Here is an 8,361-nt window from a genome sequence, read left to right as displayed (position 1 = left end):
CGTTTGCCTGAAAGTCTTTCCCTGTGTCTTGTCATTTCTTTAAATTTTCATTACTGTATGCTCAGTAATTTCCTAAGTGAAATTACATTAACACAGGTTAAAAAATATTGACAAAAACCTTAACAATGATGTAATTTATAGATTTTTTTTTTAATACTTAAGTTCGCAAATTATTACAAAATTCATCCAAATATTCTATATTATTCAATGTTAGCGGTGAAATAAACGTTAATTTCCTCGGTTAAAGGAACACAAGCGGAAAAACAGCGGTAGGAAAAAAACTACAATACCCACAATGCATATCGTCAGTGTAAACAAGCTATGACGTATCTTAACTGTGGTTTCGTTAGTAATTAAAACAATATTTTTTAAATGTGGAAAGATTTAAAAGGATATTAACCTAGGTATCATTGAAAGTAGTTCAACACACACTATCTTCGTAAATGTAGTCGGCAGAGCCAAGGACACACCGAGTGAAATGATGAAGTTTGTTTTCATGGCCATTACCCACAATGCATCTCGATGGTAAGCTAAAGGTAAGTGCGACTCCTGTTAGCTAAAGAGAAAAAAAAGGCAAAGGTCAAAGTGTCCCCAAACTGCGATTTTCTTATTTATTTATTGAATTAAAACAGTACCATCGTGCCACAATGTGAAAGCAACCATCCAGTTGTGACGTTCTGTTTTGAGCAGGTAATATTTGTCATCTTGGACAACCAATATTACTACGTACACAGTAGTCCTAACAATTAGCTTAATTAAGGAATATTGTTATTTGAAATTGTGGGGTTTAGTCGTTGTTTCGGAATTGTTACTAAATTTAAGCGTAATCAGCTTCAGATAATGTCACCTGGCAGAGAACAGGGGCGTAAATTGTGGCGTCAGTGTGAGGGCAATTAAATGAGAAGAACGTGCCCCCCTCCCCCTTCTTCTCTTTTTCCTGACATCTAAAAGTTTTACAGCATGAGAGAACACCACAATCTTAAGATCTTTAATAAGTTAAGTAACACCATTATGGTTATAATTGAATATGCATGGATTTAGTCCAACCATATGTATAGTTTTATCTGGTAAACATGATGAATATGTTATTAGAAGTTTTAATTGGATTTGTACTGCTAATCAGGGGCCTTTAAAACTGAAAAGGATGACCTAGCATTTTTTTCCCCTCCCCGAAACACGTCCATATGTCGATGTAGTCAGCGAGCAGATTTTCGAGCAAAATTAGCAGTTGTCGCAATTAAATTCAAGTTAGGGACGGGTGGCGGCGGCTCATGGCTCCGAAATGATTCCTTATGCTGCGTTATTAATATTAATAATTATGATTTGAAGGACGTTGCTGGCACCCTCATTACGGGATTTAATTGCAAATGGTGCGAGCTGATTTGGGTTTCTGACAGAGGGTGACAGGAAACAGTTTGTCAGAGGCATTAATGAGCAGGCGCCACCTGGTGTGTGGAAACATCTGGCCGACGCTAATATGACGATGATATGAAATGTGGCCTGACTGACAGCCGAGTGCAAAAATACTCAAATTCAAATTTTTTTTTTGCACATACGAATGTTTGATATAACTTTTATTTCGGACAGATTCTAGGACGGTTACTCAACTCGCAGATACCAAGCAGCCGATACCACAAATATTTTTGATTGATAAGATTTCTGTTAGACGGATGACAGATCATTTTTAAGAGATTTATTTTTGTTTACATCTGACAAAAGGCAGAACAGTGGCTCTGCAAAAGGTAATTTAAGTAAAAGACAAGCTGAATTTTCTCAGAATTTTCATTCATTGAGTGACTACAAAGCTAGTCCAAATCTGAACAAAGTTGAGGAAAGTCTACTAGTTTGTTGGACCCCTGCTCTCTATTGATTAGAGATTGACCCATAACATTTCTTTTCAGCGGTTACCGATTATTAGCAAAGTGCCGATATTCATATATCGTAAAATTATTGGCGTAAAAAATATATCTTTACTAACTCTATCTCTGAATTTTGTTTAAATTCTTTTGAGCTCACAAACCTTTATAATTATCTTCTTCAAATTCTAATTTTAATATTTTTAATACTATTTTTGAGCACAGCCATTGATTGGCATCTTTTCAGTTCTAAAACTGACTATAGACGGTACTATAGACCGGCGGGCTCAAATCGTGAGAAAAAAGTTGCGGCTTGCGGTCCGAAAAATGCGGTAACTGAAATTTGAAACCAAAAATGATTTGTTATCAACCATCACATTTCTTTAGAAATCTGATACCAAAATAATACCAGCATTGATAATCGGTCCAGTCGACTTAATATTGGAAAAAATATAAATTAAAAAAAAAAACATTCATGACCATTCAACATGTTTTCTATAAAAACACGAGTGTTCATTTCCCCGGTTGTGTGGTGCTCATTTCAGGGCTCGGGTGCTACCGGTTGATCGGGGGCTCTCCGCTGACAGTAATAGCAACACGATGAGGTGTGGACACACACACACACACACACACACACACACACACACACACAGCCGATACACCCCGCCGGGCCGGGTCTCGTCTGGACTTGTTCCTAATGACGAGTGCGGAAAGGAGACGGCCGGGGACCGTGGCGCTCTCCCAACCTGATGTCAAGCTAATTAGTGCAAATTGGACGGCGGGCGCTCCTATTTCTTTTTTCTTCTTCTTCTTTTTTTTTTATTTTGACGTGACGGTGCCGTCGAGTGGCGCTCATCACCTTTTAGGAAACTCATTTGTCACCTCACCACCCTCACCAAGCTGGCACACGCTCGCCCGGCCGACATCTTTACACGCCATCGGTAAACACAGATTCGCTGAGAGGAGACAATATTCACGTTTATTATATAGCCTCAAGAATTGTTATGTTTAAAGACTCGGATTTGAACAGATTTGGGGTTCAATAATTTAAAAATTATTAATATTCTTCAAAAAAGAAGTTCAAAAGTATGGGTGCGTCCTATGAAAAGTTCACTTAAAAACGTTTAATTTCATTTTTTTATTCGAAGATTGATCCGTCAGCCACATAAACGTTTTTGACACACAGATGTGCATTTTCATACCGGTTGTTTTCTTACAATAATTACCGTAACGGGACGAGCTAGTGAACAGAGTAAGGATTTCATCGTCTATACATGTGACAATAAATGTCTTCTCTTTTTTAAAGAGGGGCTTTGCAAAAAATGATTGCGAAGCACTGATTTAAAACAAGGTCTTTGTTTTTTGGGGGGAACATCAAAACCGCCAGTGGTATCCGTAATTGGTATCAGTGTCAATGACTATTCCTGATAAAGTGTTGTACTCGTTCTGGTGTCAAAAAAAATGTGGGGTGGAACAGTCAAAAGCGTTTTAAAAAATTATATTGAAGTACTTTCCACAGTGTCATATGTGCATATAAATTACGTCTGGCGATTTCATTTCTTACAAAATATGAGTTAAATGGTGCCGATCTTTCTTACCAGGAAGTAAAAAAAGGCCCCTTTAAAATGATGCTTTCAGTCCGGTTTTGAGCAAATCCAGCTCCTGTTCTCATGAATGTTTGGCATCAGCAATTTTGCTGAGCTGCTGTTAATTAGTGCCAATGGGAAGCATCCCCGCTTAAGCGTTTCTATTCAGCCAATGCAAATGGGGCGGTGCTGGGAAACTCCAGTGCGCCCCGAACGCACCGCCTGGCATTCACTCGTGCCTGCGTGAGACCAACATGACTCCGCGTCATTGGCACGATGCGGAAAGTCGACTCGATTCAAATGATATCAGGATGGCAAAAAAAAAAAACATGGCGGACTTGACATTTTGTCACAGCAAATGAGAAAAACGGTCTCCTTTGAGAAGACGCCAACGGCAGCCGGGCAGGGGTTCCTCCTCGGCCCTTAATTGGAGACCCCCTGGCCCCCTCCCGCGTACCGGCCTCCTGTTCCGCCCCCTCCGAGCACCCCCGTCATTGTTCCCGCGCTCGTGTTGCCGGAGGGCAATCGCTAAAGGCCGACCTATTAGCTCGCTTTGAGCTTGACACCTGAGAACTTGGGACAAAAGTAGAAGCCACGCAAGCAACCTGGGCGGCGTGAAAGGTTTTAGTTGAGTCGATAGACTGGAGTATGTCGGGTGTTAAACTTCACACCCCTGTCGCGGCATTGAGAACAACACGGGCAGCATCCGGCTTCTGATGCTACTTTCAAAGGCAGAATATTAAGGTGCCGTTTGGTGCCCCTTTTCCACAAAAGCAGCATGCCAAAGCTTTCCTAACTCATCAGCCCCTTTCACACGGCCTATCGAAAAGGAAGGCAAGTCAGAACTTTTCTTCACAATATGATCCATGCCAGTGGACCGCAACCTTTTTTTCAATCATGTACCGGTGTGAAAAACTGTAGTTTTTCAGCCAAGTACTCCCACTAACCAGCACAGCGTTTTTAGTAAGTGGCAAGAAGACGGAAAAGGACGTGGTCAACCACTAACGAGGCCGCCCGCGTGTAAGGGTATCTGAACGTCATGACGGGCATGAACTTTGACCCCCGGCGCCTCAAAACCTATCGAGTCTAATGAAGAATAACGCGTGCGTACTTTGCTTTTTCTTTGTCTTTTTCGCACCTTTCAAAGACACTGGCAGCGTCTCGCTGCGGCACTTCTTATGTCTCTGAGAACTTGTCATGTGGTCCAACAGGGAGGGCCGCGTTCGCCCCGGGAAGCGTCGCGGCCCCGCGGGGGCGACGTCAGGTTGTCTGAGACCCGGAAAAGGTCACGCTCGGCTGGTCGCTGATTAAGATCCGTCTCCCGCCGGGTGACTGAAGCTTCTGCCCGCCCCGAGTCCGAGTATTTTGCTTTCGGTACGGAGCGCACTTTGTGACGGTCATTAGCGCGTTAGCACCGAACGGGATGCCAACAGAAGGTGAACTTTTGTGACCTTTTAGAAGTACCTCAACTAAGAAATGACAAGATTAAACAATTTAAGAGAGGTATAGACTCCGATTTTTCTTTCATGCACGCAGAAAACTCTTACACAGAGGCTTGGAGCTTTTCTTCATGCAAAACATCCCACAAAATTCAAAGATATGAATTTACCTATTAGGCATAGACTACATATATATGGTTTTGCTTCGTAAATTTGAATTTTAAAAAAAAAGATCTTTTTTTATGGAGTGGATGGCAGTGAAACTGTTTTTTTAATCAAATAAATTGATGAATGGATGAAATAATGTGTAATGGAAATCTTCAGCTATGGCCCATTTTACGTATAACTTTCTCGCAGAGATTCCACAAGATTCAAGTCAGACATCGATTTTGAGTTTCTTATCACCAGTTTTCACAAAACCGTTGTTGTAGAGAGGTTTTTGTATTGCAACTTTATAGGGTGTTGCTGAAATTCTTCTTGTCAGAACGGGGAGCCAGATCTGCGATTCATGTCATTATTCAGCTCCTTTCACACTGACCATCCTTTTCCCACGACTCCCGTTCTGTGTGTAAAGCACCCGTGAGAGACGGGATTAGAAGTCAACCACATAATTTTCTGTCTTTCTACATGACGGGAAGACAGTGCAAAAGGGTCCGACGCTTTCAACGCACCACAAAGACAGCGTAAAAGGGTCCGATGCCAACAAACGTTTTAGTCGATGTCAGCCCTTGACTTACACACACGCGGTGTGTGTTTTGTGTTTGATCTCTTTTTGCAGCATTGGCCCCCGTGGGTACACAGACCCCCTCGTCCCACAATGCCCCGGGGCCGCCGGCTGGTAATTAAATTGTTTGCCCGCTTCCCTGCGCCTTAGCACGCGCTCGATCTAATTAAATCAACAGGTTTGCACGGCAGCGCAACCTTCCTCAGTGGTAATTGGCTGCTCGTTAGAACTCTGCTGCCGCAAACAAATTGGGTAATTACCCCTAAAGTGGCGTCTATGTCAGGGCCCCGTTTTGCCGATTTGTCTTTGCGCATTGTTGTCGTTTTGCCGTGCGCCCGGGCATAATAGGTAATTAAAAAAAGCTAATTGGATGGAGCGCAGGCAAAGTGGCGTTTGGATTTTTTTGTTTGCTTACTTAGGGCTATATTTATTTGTAATAACCTAATCAAGCGCTGGCCTGTCAATCAATTAGATGATAAAGAGCTCGACTGGAGGCGAAGGCGCCAGCTAGCGTAGCGTGATTAATTTGCCGTTTGTTGGAATTATGACCCGCGGCCGTTCGAAAGCGAATACCGCGCATCGCCGTTTGACGCAGTTTCAAATGCGCGCCTGGCAATTAGCATATGGAAAAACGCCACAAGTTTCAAATGGATGCAGCATTCGCTTTAATTGATTCCATGATTCCAGGCCATGCTCGCTGATTATAATTCTTGAACGCGGTGTACACAATTAAAAGCGGTGTACACAATCAAGCAGCTCGGACTGTAGTCAAGTCAACCTTTTGATCACCGTTTGGGAAGTTTTAGGCTCGTCACCTGTCTCCTGAGTGGGCTTCCCCTTTCCCAAAGACGTCTGTTTCCAATTCATTTCATTTATTTGCGAGTGAAGCTTTGCCGCTCATGTGACCGAAACGAATCCAAGAGAACCCGGACAGTTTTCAAAATAAATGTGTTTTTCAAAATAAGATGGCGTTCATACTCAGATAATACATAAAATGGAGAGAAGAGTCTTCAAAAGAAATGAAGAGCCTGGAGTAAATTTGATTTGTTTACTGTTGTCTTCAATCTCTGAAGATTATATTTTGTAAAACTGAAACTATTATCACACAATATTATTCACAATACTTACAAATAAACCAAACGTTTATACAACATGAAATGTACTAACAAACATGCATGATTTGGTGTCGTGATTAAATCCGCCTATTGTAATATAGCTTGAAATCAACTAAAATTAGATCAGTTTCTCAAAAACGCCTGAAAAGGGCATTAGAATCCAAGATCCAAATCCAAGCCTTGAGACAGAAAAATTCTATCTTCACGACCACAAATTCAGTGCAAATGCTTGGACCGAGTGAAACGGTTCTGTACAAGCCATAGAGCCTCAAGCTTTGGACTGAAATCAGCTGGCAAATTAAAGCCTTGGCTCATTAGTCAAATCATGAAATATGCCAAGTGTGATCGCGGGCTCTCGGCTTTACGAAGGATGGCACGATACGGCGTTCGTGCGAGCTGTCAGAGGGTGTCTCACGCATGATCAGAAAATAGCGGGAAAGGCGAAAAAGGGCTACTGTGTTGTTTCGACTGATTCTTCATCGAGCGGGTGAAGCGAGTCCTCCGGTAATTTGAGAAACATCGGTTAAAAAAATGAGTTTAGTGGAAGAATTTAAGCTAACCGCCGCAACGATTGTGGATGCTGTGCAGGACAGGAAGAAGCCGCCTGAAATTAAGTTCAGCCGCTAACTGTTAAAAAAGACTCCATTATCCTGACGTTGTATTATTATATGGTGCCTGTTGACAGTGACTAGTTTCAATGTTAGCCGCTAACGACACTCAATTTCCCAGTCTGATTTTTCAAAGACAGTTGAATAATTGACTCAATCGAAACACTTGCCGTTCCTACTGATCACTTTTTAAGAACGCAAGTTGACTCTAAACTGCTCTTTTAGCTAGCAAAATTTGCTACTGTGCTTTTGACCTTGTTTCATAAAGAAAACAGGGAGCTTTTTATCTCAAATCTATTTAACATTTCTAAAGTAAAAGAGTCTGGCCTACTTCTACGCACAATTTAAGTAAACACAATTGTTGTTTTTTCTAAAATTGAAACATTGGAACGATTACGTGGGAATATGTTTTCTTGTCCTCTGTAGTCGCGATTGTGAATATTGGATTGGAAATTCAGTCGGATATCCGAATACCAAAAATTCGACAGCCGCAGCTCTACTTCGCAGGCACCGGATGATCCCCGTGTCGATCTCCGATATGGGCCGCAAAATGAAGCTTTTATTCCAGCTGTCTTTTGAGGAATGCGGCCATCTTTGTGAAGGCCTGACAAGCATTAGTGCTCGACGCAGGTGTGTTTGGGATTCCTGACTGCGGAGAGAATAAGGGGTGGGGCGGGGCGCAGCTACTCCTCGGTGTCAGCTCGCCCTCACTGGTGTTCAATAGAGCGAGAACAAGATGGTCGAACGAGAGGCCCCCCTCAACGATTGATCTGAGAGCAAAGTCGGCAAAGTGAGTCCATCGCAAAGCAGTTAAACATCGACATTTCGAAGACTTCGGTGAACTTCATATTAGTGTAGACCAAGTTTCTCAACTATATTTTGCCAGGCCCTCCCTAGAAAAGAGAAAACTTTTTGCGCCCCCCTCCCCAGTCGATGCACTGAATATAAATAAGATTAATATTGTTGAAAATTGTTTAGGTATACCTACACATGTATCCTTTTTAACATTAACAACAGAAAAATGCAATATAAA

The 8,361-nt window shown here is 42.1% G+C and overlaps 1 protein-coding gene across 2 annotated transcripts in view; it reads left to right on the top strand.

Annotated features, from left to right (window-relative positions):
• The first annotated feature begins 331 nt into the window (after positions 1-331).
• Positions 332-8,361, top strand: part of cdc25b (cell division cycle 25B) — a 46,190-nt gene continuing 38,160 nt past the window's right edge. The window contains exons 1-2 of one of the 2 annotated variants that reach the window (XM_088433839.1): positions 332-536; positions 2,402-2,461. The gene's annotated coding sequence lies outside the window, so the exon portion shown is untranslated. The other variant, XM_088433838.1, reaches the window with a different exon arrangement.

The sequence above is a fragment of the Hippichthys cyanospilos genome, chromosome 14 (genome assembly GCF_059441005.1).
Source record: "Hippichthys cyanospilos isolate Australia breed blue-spotted pipefish chromosome 14, RoL_Hcya_1.0, whole genome shotgun sequence".
In the NCBI taxonomy this organism is placed as follows: domain Eukaryota; kingdom Metazoa; phylum Chordata; class Actinopteri; order Syngnathiformes; family Syngnathidae; genus Hippichthys; species Hippichthys cyanospilos.
This window is presented reverse-complemented; position numbering and strand designations above follow the sequence as displayed.